This window comes from Chiloscyllium plagiosum, chromosome 34 (assembly GCF_004010195.1).
Source record: "Chiloscyllium plagiosum isolate BGI_BamShark_2017 chromosome 34, ASM401019v2, whole genome shotgun sequence".
NCBI classification, from domain to species: Eukaryota; Metazoa; Chordata; class Chondrichthyes; order Orectolobiformes; family Hemiscylliidae; genus Chiloscyllium; species Chiloscyllium plagiosum.
The window spans coordinates 25605347-25621750 of NC_057743.1; positions in this window are offsets into that span (position 1 = coordinate 25605347).

Consider the following 16404-nt stretch of genomic DNA (forward strand, 5'->3'; position numbering starts at 1 on the left):
TGTATCATCCCAATGATAGCAGCTCTGGCAGAGCAACACTCCCTCAGTACTGCACTAGAGTGTCAGTCTATATTGTGTACTCACGGCTCTAGATTTTCTGACTCAGATGCAACAGTGCTACCCACTGAGACACAACTGACATATTGCCTCATTTAATCAGTCCTTATCAACTTCAAATAATGAAATAGCATTCACTGCAGGAAGCTGGGAGCAATCTTTAAATCTTTTCCTTTATAAGATAAATTTTTATATATTAGGGAGTCTTAACTAGCTGAGGAGGTGAACCTTCACAGTAGTTTGAGGGTGGGTGCTGATTCAGAGCAAGGCACCTCTATCACTTAATCAGACCACTTTAATGGCACTAGCAATTTCCTACACATACAAATTAAAAAGGTTTATTAATAACCTTTTCCTCATGTTCCTCAAATCCTTCTGTCAATCAGCTTCGACCTCTACCTATCACCTTAATCTTGGTGATTGACATCTGTGAGGGGCATCAGGTCTTCCCTATCCAGTCTATGCAAAGCCCTCATTATTTTGCACAATTCAATTAAGTCACCCCTCAACCCTCTCTGTTCTAAGGAAAACAGTCCTAATCTATCTTTTCTCATAGCGGTAATTTTCAAATCTTGGGAACTTTCTTGTAAATCTTCTCTGGACTCCATATTGAGCAATTGTGTCTTTCTGGTAATGCAGTGATAAAAACTGTGTACAAAATCCCAGCTGTGGCCTAACCAGTATCCTATATCAGTCTAGCATTAGATTCCTGCTTTTGAATTTAATATATCACCCAATGAAGGAAAGCATTCTATATCTGGGCAGCACGGTAGCTCAGTGGCTAGCACTGCTACCTCACAGCACCAAGGACCCGGGTTTGATTCCAGCCTCAGCCAACTGTCTGTGTGGAGTTTGCACATTCTCCCCGTGTCTGCATGGGTTTCCTCTGGGTGCTCTAGTTTCCTCCCACAATCCAAAGATGTGCAGGTATGGTGAATGGCCATGCTAAATGGCCCATAGTGTTCAGGGATGTGTAGGTTAGGTCCATTAGTCAGGGGTAAACACAGGCTTGGGGGATTGCTCTGGTTGGGTTACTCTCCAGAAGGTTGGTGTGGATTTGTTGGGACAAAGGGCCTGTTTCCACACTGTAGGCATTCTTTGATGTCTTTTTATTTTACCATGTTATCGATCTGTCCTGCCAATTTTCGGGACCTGTCCACTGATCCACTTGAAGAACTCTTGCTGTCTCCACTTCTCTCAATATTCTCCCATTGATTGTGTATTCCCTGTTTTCCCTCCTCAAATGCATAACCTTTCACTAATACATTGCAACATGACTGTCTCTATCCATTAGTTTGTTTGAGCTGGGGTGACTAGCTGCAGAGGCAGAGAACTGTCTGCCATGTGTCAGACTGTCAGTGGGCTGTAGGTGACTAATGCTATAAAGTAGCAGTAATTTGAGTCCAGTCTGTTGCTTGGGTCAGTTCTTTTGTTGGGCAGAGTCAACAGTTCCTCATGTGAGCCAGAAATTCTCTTTTAGCTGCATTGTGAAGCTCTGTTCGTTTGAATTGCATTTACATCTGGAAGATCGAAAGACACTTCAGTCCTTCATCAAGTGAAAAAAGGCAACGTAAATTAATTAACATAAAAGCAAAAGACTGTGGATGCTGGAATCTGAAGTAAGAACACAAAGTGCTGGAGAACATTGATTAATGGTCTTTGCATCCTAATTTTAACATGGTAATTATATTCTATTTTAATTCTAAAGTTATGCTTTTACATTTTTCAACAAGTCCACTGGTAAGGTGCTTAAATATTGTCAGGTTCTGACAAACCCAAGACCAACAAGGGGCAATAAAGGAACAGAGTAAAGCAAGGGGGAGATTGGTTGAAGGACAAGATAGGCGCCTGGTAAAGACAGGGGCATGGTAGTGGTAATGGCAGAGTGTAGGGATAATAATAGAATGTACAGTAGGGAAAGGGTTGGGTAGTGGATGGAATGGCTAAGGTAGGGCAAGTTGAGGTACTAATGAGGGTAGGATTGGGGTTGGAGTAGAGGATAGAATGGAGGTAAGAGTTCATGACAGAGTATGAGAAGCAAGGCTAGAGTTGGGTTGGCAATAGGGAACAGGGTAGGAGAGAGTTGGGTTGTAATACAGACAGGATAAGAGATGGACAGTGAGAGAGTGGAGGAGAATAGCAGGGTAGGCTTGAGGCTGCAAGAGGGAACATGGTAGAGGTAGGGCAAGGACAGAATAAGGTTCAGGCAATGCAGAGATCTAAAATGACCTTGTCATATGAAAGGGATTTTTAAAGACAGAGAAATCAAATCTTGATCATTTTCCACTTCACACTCTGCCTCAGGCTGCTCTTGAAGTGAAACATCAGCAGTGATGTATGATCCAATGCAGTAGATATGGTTATGCGATCACAATCTCTATGCCCTTCCTGAGACTATTTTGTTGACACAGGTTAAAGTACTTTTTAAAAATAATATGCCATAAGACAGGTTTAATCTGACAGTTTTTTATTTGCTTCTACATCTGCCACAGGCACCATAACAGTACGGTTAAAATCTGAGAGGTAAAGACAGTCAGCTCCCTGCTATCACTCACTCTCTCTCTCTGTCTTGTTTTTGAAGCAGGTGTTTTTAAAACATTGTGAATCTCGTCATCACATCTGTGTCTATATTTGCAGGCACAATGTAAAGGTCAGAGTCATGCGCTTGCATCATATTTGACTTGCAGTGTGGCAGGGAGCTTTTCTCAGGTTTGCTCATGCCATACCAGCCCATTGTCAGGAAAGAGAGGGAGCACTGCAAGGTGATATGCACATTAATTTACTCACTCTCTGGGTAATCAAAGCTCCCCATCTTGTCTCATTTCCCTCTCAATGAGAACAGACTGTGACCTTGTGTCAAACCATTCCATGGATAAAGGGAATTATTTGAAATTATTTGAAATGAATGTACTTGCCAGGTCTTTGTGTTCCAAGCAGCAGTGAGTGCGTGCCACTTTGAAATCTCCAGGGACTGATGGTCAGGCACTTGTTGTGACAGACCAGGTTGGAAGTCTCACCAGGATACAGTCCTGAAAGATCTATGTAATCTCTCCACTCCTTCAATATATCTCTATTTTTCCATAATCTGACCTCTTGTGCTTCCCAAATTTTAATTGCTTCATCACTGACAGCCAGACTTTTTGCTATCTAGACTTTACAGTTCTCCACCTCTCAATCTCTTTCACCTCCATTAAAATGCACTTTAATATTGTCTGTTTGGGTATGTTTTTCTGTTTACCTCTCCACTCCTAACTCCACTTGCACCCCAATGTCAGACTTTGTTTGATAATTGCTCCAACGAAACATCTCAGAAGATCTAATGGCTTTAGTGGTGCTATACAAATTTGTTTTTTAATATATTTTTATTGGAAAACAAGTACAAAACAATACAATTCAAAACAATACAAAGCAAACAAGTAAAATAAAACCCAACCCACCCTCATGTACAAATGTATGAACATATATAAAAAAGTATAGAATAAAAAAAACCCAAACTGGCTATTTAATTGATTAAATAAATAGTAGCCACCAACAAACTAATAAATAGTAATAATTCAGCCCAGACAAACAAAACGCTCATACATTCACAGTTCCTCCTCCCTAGATACTGGACTTGTAAAACACAATTGTTATGGCTATATAAAAACCCTTGTTAGTGTGGCAGATAAATCTGTATCAAGGTATTCCAAAAAGGGCTGCCATGTCCCTTGAAAAATTCTCAGTTTTGTGGTGTACCATATTTGTGAGATTTAATCAAGTCATTAGGCTTAACCTTCTGCAATAACATTTAAATTCCAGAGAGGAGGAACCCGAACTACAAATTGCTGGGCCTTAGTGTCACATGATCTGCCAAATATAAAAACTACATAAACTAAACCACTACATTTAACAGACCGACAAAACTATTAAAAATTAAAAACAACGAAAACCAATAAACAAACCAACATATAAAGTGCCAATAGTGCTGAGTAGGGGAACTCTCCCCCTGCCCAGAGGGGGCAACTACCCATCCGAAACTGGCCATAAGTAGGCATCTAACCATCCAAGCCACCTTCACTTCTCCCAACTAGAGCCACACCGCAAACACAAACAGAAAAGAGTAAATACACCACAGAATACCAATATGAATTTAAAAAAATTCTTTAAAAAAAAGGAATAAATGCCCCACCCATCCTTTGGTATATCCTAACTTAGAAATTGAAAATGTACATCTCAACTGCCGCCAAACATAGATTAAACCAAATTATTATCATAGAAATAAAAATAGAAAAAAATAAAGCTCCAACCGGACATCTTCCATTTCTTTTACAAACAATAAAGACATACCCAAACAACACTATTTATACATACTAAAATTGTTCAAATTAGGTTAATTTGTCCACAAAGTCTGTTGCCTTCTCGGACATGTTAAAGAGATGATGGATCTATCTAAGGTGTTCTGAAGCACCGCTGGATACCTCAGGGAATACTGAATCCCAAGTTCCCTCAGTCTTCTCTTGACACCTTTGTAAGATTATCGTTTTTGGATCACCACTGCTGAGAAGTCCTGAAAGAACATGATCTTCGAGCCCTCATAAATTAGGGCCTTCAGATCCTTCCCCTGGACTCTGGCAACTTCCATGACTCTCTCCTTATCCTGGTAATGATGGAACTGCACCAGGAGAGGACGAGGACGTTGATCCAGACCCGATCTCCGCACTATGACTCAGTGAGCCCTCTCTAACTTCAATCCTCTCATGCCAGTCTCCAAGTCAAGGAATTTCAGCAGCCAATCTTCAACAAATTCCACCTTCCTTACCCTCAAGCAGACCAATGATCGGAATGTTTTTGCTCCTGCCCCTGTTCTCAAGAACATCCACTTGGTCACAAATTACAGACCTGTGTCTCCAAGGCTTGGATCCTATCCTTGGATGAACTGGCATCAGCTTCCCCCACTGTGAACCTGTGCTCCACCTCATCCGTCCTTTTCTCCAGGTTTCCCAGTAGCTGCTCATGCTTCTGCAGCATGAGAGAGATTGGAGCCAGCTTCTCTTCAATCTGTTTCCCCAACATATCGCAAGATTTCGCGAGCTTGTTCACCGGTGCCCGGAAAGTAATCGACTCGGAGGACCCTGCTGGCTGGATGCTCACCCTCCCTTTTTTTGGCATCTCTGGATGTCTGGTAATGCAGGTATGTTAATTTTTACACATTTCTTGGAACTCCACGGTTGTTCCAGAGTCCCAAGATATCGTGGTGGCCCAGGTTGGGTGGGTTGAAAGTTTGTCCTGCTTGTGCTGCGATGTGGAGCTCTGCAGTGCGATCTTCTTAGATCACCGCCATCTTGGATCCCCCCACTATACAAATTTTGAATCATTCATTCATGAGTATCACTGATTGGGCTGGCATTTACTGCTGCATCCTAATTGCTCTAGAGAAGGTGGTGAGATGCTTTCTGAAACCGTTGGAATCCATTGGGTGTAAGGACACCTACGATACTGTGTGGGAAGGAGTTCCAGGACTTTGATGCAGTGACAATGAAGGCACAGCAATACAGTTTCAAGTCAGAACGGTTTTTGCAAGTGGTGCTGTTCCCATACATCGGCTGGCCTTATCCTTCCAAGTATCAAGGAAGCCATTGGAGAGAGAGTACACAAGAGATTTACAAAATGGTCCCAGAGGCAAGAAACTTCAGTGATGAGGATAGATTGGAGAAGCTGGGACTGTTTTAATTAAAGGGGGAGTCTAAGAAGAGATTTTACGGAGGTTGACAAAATCTGGAGAGGTCTGGATAAAGTAGATGGGGAGAAACTGTTCCTGTCCATAAGAGGATCAATAACTAGAATGCATAGATTTAAAATGCTTTGCAAAAGAAGCAAATATAATATGTAAAGAAGTGTGTGCACACTGCAAAAAGGTATGCAATTTGCAAGTGTTGAGGAGGCAAGTTCAATTAAAGCATTTGGGGACGGCATTAGGTCATTATTTAAATAGGAACAATGGGCAAAAGGCTGGAGATTAACACTATGTCAAAATGCTTAAAGAGCTGATGCAGACATGGTGAGCTGAATGGCCTCCTTCAGTAATGTGATAAATCTGTGCTTCCACACTTTTTGCTGCCTCTTTGCTCATTGATTTCTTGGCTCCATTCTAGGGAACTGCTTTCTTCTCTCTGGTCATTTTTAATTTTAATTTCAATTTCAGTCACAGAAATTCATTTTTATAACTAATCTGTTATTTGAAAGAATGGAGATCAAACACTATATTAGTAAAATAGACAATTAAGTTTTTAGATGGGTATAGATTCCAAACTAGTTTATACGTGTCCTACTAGGGAAGGCAGTGCACTGTCTTACCCGACCTGGACATATATCTGGCTCCAATTTCATACCAGCTAGTCTGACTGGCTTCTACAGTGATCTAAAGAGGCATTCGTGTGTACCTGGATAATAAAGATCACCCTTTTCAGTCACAGATTATTAAAGGATTGGAGACACTCTGGAGGCAGGAAACATGCTTCCACTGATGGGTGAGTCCCGAACCAGAGGACACAGCTTAAAAATAAGGGGTAGGCCATTTAGGACAGGGATGATGAGAAACTTCTTCACCCAGAGAGTGGTGGGAGTGTGGAATGCTCTGCCCCAGAAGGCAGTGGAGGCCCAGTCTCTGGATTCATTTAAGAAAGAGTTGGATAGAGCTCTCAAAGATACTGGAATCAAGGGTTATGGAAATAAGGCAGGAACAGGATACTGATTGAGGATGATCAGCCATGATCATAATGAATGGTGGTGCAGGCTCGAAGGGCAGAATGGCCTACTCCTGTACTTATTGTCTATTCGCTATTGTCTATTGTCTATTTTTATAACTAATCTGTTATTGAAAGACTGGAGATCATTCCGAGAATGAATGAATATATTAATAAAATACTTTATGGGAGTCTGGAAATCAATAAAAAAGGTAATCAGTTGGATTAAATAGATGTAACTTATTCTTGGAAAAGCGCAGCAGGTCTGGCAGCATCAAAGGAACAGGAGAATCAACGTTTCGGGCATAATGTCGATTCTCCTGTTCCTTTGATGCTGCCTGACCTACTGCTCTTTTCTAACAATACATTTTAAAGCTCTGATCTCCAGCATCTGCAGTCCTCACTTTCTCCTAGTAACTTATTCTTGTCCTAATTCAGTCACACATGCTATTGGGTTCTATGATTGGGACTGAACCATCCAGTGGTCAATACATTGGCTCATTACCAACTGAATGTAGTTGGATGATAACTGTCACAGAGTCTCACAGTAGATATGTGAGGAAGGTGCAGGACAGGTGAGTATGATGTACCATGACAGCAGATCACCTTGCAGGAATAGGCACAAGAAGGACAAGTCAGGACAGGACAGCTAGTAAGCCACACAGGTAACAATATGCTTTTTGTTGTCATCTTCTAAACTCTCTGCAACCTTTTCTAACTTGATGTAATCGTCACACCCATTAGTCTCAGTTGTCCCACCCACACCTGACTCTATCTTTTTATATTCATTCACAGGATATGGGCATTACCATCTAGGCCAAAATTTATTACCCACTCTAATTGCCCAGAGGGCAGTTCAGGCTCAACCACATTGCTGTGGGTCTGGAGTCATGTGTAGGTCAAACCTGGTAAGGATGGTAGTTTCCTTCTCTTAAGGATATTAGTGATCCAGATGGATTGCTAAACAATCTTCTCCCCATCATTAAAAACTATTCAAAGCCCTCCCTCTAAGCTAAGCTTTCTGCCCCACCTCTTTAACTTTTCCCTTCAGTCTCTTGTCGTTTTAGGAGGCTTTTCTCTGTCTATATGAGCATATTTCAATTTTCACATTAGAGATTTTTAATTTATGAGCCAAAAGCCAAAGGTTAAAAATTGTAGATGCTGGAAATCTGAAATAAAAGCAGAAAATACTGGAGTAGTCCCTTGCTCCAGTGATTGGTGTGGTGGTCCTGGGGGGTTAGCACACATGGGATTAAACCCCAGAGGTTTGAATGGTGGGGGTTGGGGGAATGCAACATGTCAGCAAGGGTTGCATCTGTACAGAGAGGAACAGTACAAATGGAGCTGCCTTTAACTTTCTGCAGGTGGATGGGTTTTGATTGAGTTTCATCTCACCCAATATTTCAGACCAATTCTGACAGTAGGTTATCGACCTGACACTTTTACTCTTTTTCTCTGCACAGATGCTGCATGACCCTGCTGAGTATTTTCAGCATTTTCTGTTTTAGTTTAAAATAAAATTGACTGTTTTATTGTCCTGGTTCAGTCATAGAACATGGAATAGATCTTTTCTGGCTGAGGCTAAGTTTACAATCAACGCATCATCAGCACATTGATGCTGCTCATTAATATCTTGTGGTTCCCATGAGGCAGATACACAACTCTAAAGTACGTCAGCAGCTGACGTATTGGCTGGTGTATATGTGAGAACACTGAAGAATCATTCTTCCAATGTATGCAAAATCTAAGGACACTAGGGATTATCTCTGGTGAGATTTCAATTGATTAAAATTGCAATTTGCTATCTAGGCATTTTTGGTCCACCAGATTTTTTGAGGCCGTGGTACAGTTTATTCAATGACTGACCAACCAGAAGTTCCTCTCACTGCTCTTGCCCACTAAACACTGGCTGAAAGTCTTCCCCAACCACTCACTCACCCTTTAAGGTTGTTGCCTCTTGCTAGGGTTCAATTACTTATATCTCAGCAGCCCTCATATACCTCCCTGGAGCAAGGGGCCATTTTACATGGCTGTGCCTAGGTAGTGCTTAGGTAGTGCACAGGATATACCACAATCAACAGGCTGCACAATCTCATCATGCACACCAGATATTGTCTGCCAAAATTGAATGTGTCTCACTGTTATGGTTCACATTTTGACAGGACCATGTCAATGGATAAATCTTCCATTATTACTGCCTACACGATCTAACTTGTTAAGAAAACCTCTATTTCTGTCTTCCAGCATCACAAAAGCAGCAAGTAGAGAGGTGGACAAAATAGTCGTCCAATGCTGATAGAAGGAACTTTGTTCTGTATCAAACCCATGTGGTGTCTGCCCTGGGAATATTTATAGAGACAGCATAGAAGGGTCATCTGGTTCACTAATGTCCTTTAGGGAAGGAAACAGCCATCCTTACCTGATGTGGCCAGACCCACAGCAATGAGATTGACTCTTACCTGCCCTCTGGGAAATTAGGGATGGGCAATAAATACTGGTCTAGCCAGTGGTGCCCTCATCCTGTGAATGAATATAAAAATTGTCACTAACCCATGTTGCTATCTACCCTGGGAGAGTTTGATGAGACAGTATTGAGAGAGTTTTACTCTGCATCCATTTCTTGCCCTGAAAATGTTTAATGAAACAGTGTAGAGAGAATTTTGCTATGTTTCTGTCCTATTTGGTATCTGCCCTGGGAGGATTTAATGAACCAACGTAGAAAGACCTTTATTCTGTATCTAACTTGTGCTGTACCTGCCCTGCCACAAGTCTGTGCTGTTCCTAGGCAGACACAGGCAAGGAGACAATCTTGATATATTTTTAATGGGTCTCCGTGGGTATGTGCACAGCCAGAGGGGAGGAGAGTTCAACATTAAAGTGTCATTTCTAGCAGTGACGTTTTATGCGCTAACATACTCAGTGGGGAATGTTTGCACTGTTCTGACCTTTCACCCACTCATACACGTATATTATAAACCACACTGACACCCACACTTTCACAAACTCTATACTCGTTGTATTTTACTCCATTGAAGCTCAGCCCATTGATAGAATTAGATACTGAGATGTGCTAAATATAAAGACGTAATGCATGTGACACACTAGCCTACATTCTGATCGAGCTGTAATTAAATATCTCTTTATCCTTTAAAAGGCCTCAGAGTGTCCTCACAACTGAGTCTGACCATAACTTGCATTCCAAAAATGATCTAGATTAGAAAACCTACTTGAGTTTCCTTTCTCCAGGTCAATAGTGCTTGCAGTTTAAATCAGTAGGTTCGGAACAGACTTGAGATGATACTTGGGTCCTTTTTGGTTTAGGGTTCACTTCCCTACTCACAGAGAGGGAGCTGAGAGAGTTTATTTAAAAAATGATCAATTGCTGTAGGATAGCTCTTGAAATTGAACAAAAATAATTTTTGTCTCTGAAGTGGGGGAGGCACTGGGACAGTATAGAAGGGGTGGTACTCTGTATCTAACCCATGGTGTACTTGTCCTGGGAATGGTTCATGGGACAGTGGAAGGAAAATTTTGCTCATCAATCAATGTCTAATATTGAAATTTTATTCTCCTGGATTTGTGCTGTTTAATGTGGGATGCTGCAAGGTCCAAAAAAGGGTTAAACCCTGACGTCATCATTTACTTTGAAATTAGCTCAATAAAACAGTGAAGGGCAAAACGGCCAGAACATTTGCACCCACACTCTACCGTCCCACTTCTACGACACTCACTATTACTGCCTGGCGCTCACTGACACATTCTTCAAGTTGTGAATGAGTCACAGGCAATGTTGTCCAAATGAACGTTAGTGACTGACGTGAAATGCAGGGGAATCTCCATTGATGAGATGCTTTTCAAAACATAGAATCCCCTACAGTGTGGAAGCAGGCCATTTGGCCTATCAAGTCCACATTGATCCTCTGAAGAGCATGCCACCCAGATCCCATAATCCCTGTAACCTTGCATTTCCAATGGCTAATCCACCTAGCCTGCATGTTCCTGGAAACTATGGGCAATTTGGCATGCCCTAACCTGCAGACCTTTGGACTGTGGGAGGAAACTGGAGCACCCAGACAAAACTCACAGACATGGGGAGAATGTACAAACTGCACACAGACAGTCACTTGAGGCTGGAATCGAACCTGAGTCCCTGGCGCTGTGAGACAGCAGTGCTGATCACTGAGCCACACTTGAATATCTGTGTTAAATGCTACTCTTGGGAACAGTTTGGTATGCTTTCCTTTATTGGTCAGAGTGTTGAGTACAGGAGTTTAGAGGTCATGTTGCAGCTGTACAGGACATTGGTTAGACCACTGTTGGAATATTGCGTGCAATTCTGGTCTCCTTCCTACTGGAAAGATGTTGTGAAACTTGGAAGGGTTCAGAAAAAATTTACAAGGATGTTGCCAGGGTTGGAGGATTTGAGCTACAGGGAGAGGCTGAACAGGCTGGGGCTGTTTTCCCTGGAGCGTCAGAGGCTGAGGGGTGACCTTATAGAGGTTTACAAAATTATGAGGGGCATGGATAGGATAAATAGGCAAAGTCTTTTCCCTGGGTCGGGGAGTCCAGAACTAGAGGGCATAGGTTTAGGGTGAGAGGGGAAAGATAGAAAAGAGACTTCAGGGGCAACTTTTTCACACAGAGGATGGTACGGGCATGGAATGAGCTGGCAGAGGAAGTGGTGGAGGCTGGTACAATTGCAACATTTAAGAGGCATTTGGATGGGTATACGAATAAGAACGGTTTAGCGGGATATGAGCCAGATGCTGGCAGGTGGGACTGGATTGGGTTGGACGGAAGGGTCTGTTTCCATGTTGTTTATCTCTATGACTCTATGACTCTATGGTGATCATCACTCCTAGGAACTTGATGCTCTTGACTATTTTCACCCCAGCACCATTGATGCAGATAAGGGTGTGGCCTACACTCCACATCCTGAAGTTAATGATCGGCTCCTTTATTTTGCTGACATTGATGGAGAGGTTATTGTCTTTATACCATGCTACTAAGCACTCAATCGCTTTCCTGTACTCTGTATCGTTGTTGTTTGAGGTCCAGTCTACAAAGATGGTGTCATCAGCAAACTTGTAAATGGAGTTGGGGTGAAATTTGGCCACACAGTTGTGAGTGTATAACGAGTATATTAGGGGGCTTAGGACATAGTCTTGTGGGACAGCAATGTGGTGGAGGTGTTGATGCCTATTATTGGTTGCAGTCTATGGTTCAGAAAGTCGAGGATCCAGTTAGAGAGGGGAAAGCTGATCCTATGTCTTGGAGCTGAGAGATGAATTAGGTTGGAATTATGGTGTTGAAAATGTGTTGCTGGAAAAGCGCAGCAGGTCAGACAGCATCCAAGGAGCAGGAAAATGGACGTTTCGGGCATGAGCCCTTCTTCAGGAATGCCTGAAACGTCGATTCTCCTGCTCCTCGGATGCTGTCTGACCTGCTGCGCTTTTCCAGCAACACATTTTCAGCTCTGATCTCCAGCATCTGCAGCCCTCACTTTCTCCTCCAAGGCGGAACTGTAGTCAATAAGTAGGAGCCTGATGTGGGTATCTTTGTTATCCAGATGCTCCAGGGATGAGTTCAGGGCAGGGCATTGGTATCTGCTGTGGACCTTTGCGCTGGTAGCTAAATTGCAAAGGATTAAGGCAATTTGGTGGCCTGGAGTTGATGTGAACCATGACTAACCGCTTGAAGTACTTATAGAGGTCCGAGCTACTGCATGGTAGTCATTGAGGCATAATGCATGACATTTCTTTGGCACTGGGATAATGGCGGTCTTCTTGAAACAGGTGGGGATTTTAGATAGTAGTAAGGAGAGGTTACAGATGTTAGCGAATACTCCCAGCAGTTGGTCTGTACAGGATCGGAGTGCACGGCTGGGGAGTCCATCAGGGCCAGCCGCTTTCTGTGGGTTTGCTTGCAAGAGAGCTGATCTAACATCTGGGTATAGGTGCAGGTGTAGCCACGTGTACAGGTGAACCTGAGGCTGTTGGGATAGGTGACATTGTTTCACAGACCTTCTCTTTAAAGCAAGTGAAAAATGTATTGTGTTCATTGGTTAGGGATGGACTATCACTTTGTAGCTTGTTATATCATGTAAGCCTTGTCACAAATGACGGGTGTCCATGTGGTTGGTCTGGGTCTCAAACTTAGTTTGGTATTGCCACTTATTGTCTTCGATGGCCTAATGAAGATCGTACCTGGATTTTCTGTATAGGTCAGGGTTGCTCACCTTGTACACCTCAAACCTGGACTTCAGTAGAGAGTGAATCTCTTGGCTCATCCATGGTTTCCGGTTCAGATTAACTTCTTTGGCCCGCAGTCATCTATATACTTACTAATAAGGTTTGTTATGGTGGTGACATACTTTTATTAGATTAGATTAGATTAGATTCCCTACAGTTGTTTAGGTTGGCCGCTGAGTTCTTGAGTATGGGCCAGTCCATTGACCCTAAGCAGTGCCTCAGACCAACACTGCACAACTTTCTGTACCGGGTCCTCATGCTTCAATTTCTGCTTGTAAACTGATAGGAGGAGCACAGCGGAGTGATCTGATTTTCCAAACTGCAGATGGTGGATGGAGCAGCAGGCATCTTTGATGATTGTATGTTAATGGTCAAGGATGTTCAGACCTTTGGTGGGACAGGAGATGGTTTGGTGTTATTTTGGTAGCACCTCCAACAAATAAGAATGTAACCATCACCTCATTACAGTCAATAATATTACATTCACCGAATCCTCCAAGATCAATATTCTGTGGGTTACTGTTGATTGAAACTGAAGAAACCTGTTAATCCTGTGGCTACAAAAACAGATCAAAAGTTGGATATTCGATAACAAATGGCTCACCTGTTTTCTCCCCAAAGAATGTCCACTTTCCACAAGGCACATCATGAGTATAATAGAATACTCTCAAATTGTTGACACTGGAAATAACTGTTATATTGACAATGTATAAACAATGAATGTGCTTGTCCAATGTTCCTCTGTCATTGGTTTTAACAGAAGCAATGAGTACTCATTACGATTGCGACAATAGTTTTTAACCTTCTGCTCTATATTTGACATCTGGTGCCACTCTGTGGCCAATATGGTGCACTGCTGCAAACAGATCTCAACCACAGAGGGCCAGTGAATGAGAAACTCCACTGTGCACAGCATATCAACACCTGAATACAAACTTGTGTTGAAGCACTTTAACAGGAGACTATTCATAGTGAAACTATATTAAACAGATAATGATTATACATATGTACCTGGAATAAATAGGCAACACAGTTTAAGAAAAGTGTGTAGTGATTTATTTTGGGGGTATTTTCTGGATCTCTAGATTATTTTAGGTGCAGAGATGCCTTTTAGCATAATGATGTGCTCGTCTTGTTGGATGTGGGAGATCAGGGAGAATTTCAACTGGAGGGAAGGTTATCTAAGAGTACAACAGTACCTTGGTCAGGAAGAACATTATGGTTACACTTAAGGAAGATGTTCCTGAGAGAATGTCCTGAGAAGTTATATGGGCGGAACAGAGAAATGGGAAAGGGATGATCAATTTATTGGGATTGTACTCTAGGCCCCCAAATAGTCAGCAGGAAATTGAGAAGCAAATATGTAAGGAGATCACAGATATCTGTAATAATAATAGGGGATTTAACTTTCTAAACATAACACTGGAACTGCCATAGTGATAGGGCTTGGATGGAGAGGAATTTGTTAAGTATGTACAAGAAACTTACCTTATTCAGTATGTGGATGGAGCTATTAGAGGAGTAAAACTTGACCTTCTTTTGGGAAATAAGGCAAGTGACTGAGGAGTGTGTGGGGAAGCACTTTGGGGCCAGCGATCATAATTCTATTAGTTTTAAAATAGTTATGGAAAGGATAGACCTGATCTAAAAGTTAAAGTTCTAAATTGGTGTAAGGCAAATTTTGACAGTATTAAGCAAGAACTTTCAAAAGTTGATTGGGAGATGATATCTGCAGGTAAAGAGATGTTTGGAAAGTGGGACACCTTTAAAAATATGATAATGGGAGTTCAGGGACAGTCTGCTCCTATTAGTGTGAAGGGCAGGGCTGATAGGTGTAGGCAATACTGGATGATTTGAGGCTCTGGTCAAGAAAAAAAGGAGGAGGTTTGGACAAATGGGATCAAGGAAATCCCTAGATTATCTGGGAGTAGAAGGGCAGCAGGAGTATACTTAAGGGGGAAATCAGGAGTGCAAAAATATGACATAACATACCTTTGGCAAGTTAAGGAGAATCCAAAGAGATTCTGCAAATACATTAAGGGAGAAAGAGTAACTAGAGAGAGAATAGGGCCCGTTAAAGATCAGCAAGACTGTCTATGGAGATGGGTGAGATACTAAATGAGTACTTTGCATTAGTGTTTACTGTGGAGAAAGATATGGAAGCTAGAGAACTTGGGGATATAAATAGTGATATCTTGAAAAGTGCCCATATTATGGAAGAGAATGTGCTTAAAACTCTTATGGTGGATAAATCCTCGGAACCTTATAGATTTATCCCAGACCTTTGTGGGACGCTAGGGAAATGATTGGCCCCTTGCTGAGATATTTGTGTCATTGATAGACACTGGTAAGGTGCCAGAAGACTGGCAGTTGGCTAATTTGGTGCCATTATTTAAGAAAGGTTGTAAGGTAAAGCCAGGAAACTATAGACCAGTGAACCTGACATTAGTGATGGGTATGTTGTTGAAGAGGGTTCTGAGGGAAAGGATTTACGTGTATTTGGAAAGGCAAGACTGATAAGGGAGAGTCAACATGGCTTTGTGTTTGCAAAATTATGTCTCACTGACTTGGTTGAGTTTTTTGAAGAAGTGACAAAGAAGATTGATGAAGGCAGAGCAGGACATGGAATGTTACAGCACAGTACAGGCCCTTTGGCCCTCGATGTTGCGTCAACCTGCGAAATGAATCTGATGCCCATCTATTCTATACCGTACCATTACTATCCATATGTATGTCCAATGCACATTTAAATGTCCTTAACGTTGGCAAGTCTACTATTGTTGCAGGCAGGCTATTCCACACCCCTACTACTCTCCGAGTAAAGAAACTATCCCTGATATCTGTCCTAAATCTATCACCCCTCAATTTAAAGCTATGTCCCCTTGAGTTAGCCTTCATCAGCCGAGGAAAAAGGCTCTCACTGTCCACCATATCTAACCTTCTGATTATCTTATACGTCTCGATTAAGTCACCTCTCAATCTTCTTCTCTCCAATGAAAACAGCCTCAGTTCCCTCAGCCTTTCCTCGTAAGACCTTCCTTTCAAACCAGGTCACATCCTACTAAATCTCCTCTGAACCCTTTCCAAAGCTTCCACATCCTTCCTATAATGTGGTGACCAGAACTGCACACAATACTCCAGGTGTGGCCTTACCAGTTACTTGTACAGCTGAAGCATGACCTCGTGGCTCTGAAACTCAATCCCCCTATCAATAAACACCAATACACCATATGCTTTCTTCACAACCTGGGTGGCAACTTTCAGCGATTTATGTACCTGGACACCGAAATTTCTCTGTTCATCTACACTGCCAAGAATTTTACCATTAGCCCAGTTCTCTGCATTCCTGTTATTTCTTCTGAAGTGAACTACCT